This window comes from Penaeus japonicus, unplaced genomic scaffold, assembly GCF_977035675.1.
Source record: "Penaeus japonicus unplaced genomic scaffold, GWHDUDI00000001_assembly GWHDUDI00000027, whole genome shotgun sequence".
In the NCBI taxonomy this organism is placed as follows: Eukaryota; Metazoa; Arthropoda; class Malacostraca; order Decapoda; family Penaeidae; genus Penaeus; species Penaeus japonicus.
In genome coordinates, this window is record NW_028234429.1 from 9196223 (window position 1) to 9197322 (window position 1100).

General features: G+C 34.5%; 1 protein-coding gene across 1 annotated transcript in view; it reads right to left on the bottom strand.

Annotated features, from left to right (window-relative positions):
- LOC122263040 (venom phosphodiesterase) overlaps positions 1–90 on the bottom strand; it is a 29372-nt gene extending 29282 nt beyond the window's left edge. The window contains exon 1 of the mRNA XM_086552529.1: positions 1–90. This exon is cut by the window's left edge and continues 21 nt beyond it. The gene's annotated coding sequence lies outside the window, so the exon portion shown is untranslated.
- Positions 91–1100: the final 1010 nt, after the last annotated feature.

Consider the following 1100-nt stretch of genomic DNA (forward strand, 5'->3'; position numbering starts at 1 on the left):
ACGGGACCGAGACGTTGAAGGTAGTGTACTTCCTTCGCACACGCTACATGTAGTAACTGCGCTCGACAGGCCTCATCCCCAGTGCACCGACCTTCGTTTCTCTCCCTCCTCCCTCCCCCCTCTCTCCTCCTCCTTTCAACCCCTTCTCCCTCTCTCCCCTCCCCCGCCTACTCTCTGACCAACACTTGTCGACCTTACTTACCTCCGCACCTGGAAAATAAGTCGCAAGAGCTGAAAATGAGCGGCGGCATATCATACCACAGAATGGATTCCCTACCTGCAACATGTGATTTGCATTCGCTTTGAATGCGTTGAGTGCAATTTCGATTGATAATTGCAATGATTATCTTAGATTATGATTAGATAATGATTCATATATTTTGCACCATTTACCTATCAGTAATTTACCATAGTCTGATTAAAAACAAACACAGAAACCATTCGGAAGACTGAACTGAATACGACACTTCGAGGAAATCTTGATTTCTATTCAGACGATAATGGAAAAATGCAGACACGGCAACGTATGTATTATTTTGGTGTTATCCTCTTTAAATAAACAACTTTTTTGTCAGATCATTAAAATGATGACAACTATGTTAGTAATGATAATAATGATAATGATAATAATAATATCAACAATGATGATAATAACAATAATGATAATGATAATAATAATAATGATGATAATAATAATGATGATAATAATAAAGATAATAATAATAATGATAATAATCATAATAACAATAATAATGATAATAATGATAATGATAATGATGATGATATAGTAATTCGACTGATCACAATATCAGTAATAATATAAATTATTATGATTTTGTGATAACGATAACGAAAATAATGTTAATATGGTAATGATAATAATGATAATGAAAATAATGATGAAGGTAATTATAACTGATAATGATAATAGTGATATTGATAATTACAAGATAATGGCAATGAAAAAAGTGATTATCTGCATCTTAGAGGTTACCCAGGAGCAGTTGTCAGAGCTTGTCAGGAGTGCTTTTATGTGTAATAATCCTTTTCCCTAATTTTGTGCCACTGCCATGCATAGGGTTAGAAGGTCACCGCAGGTC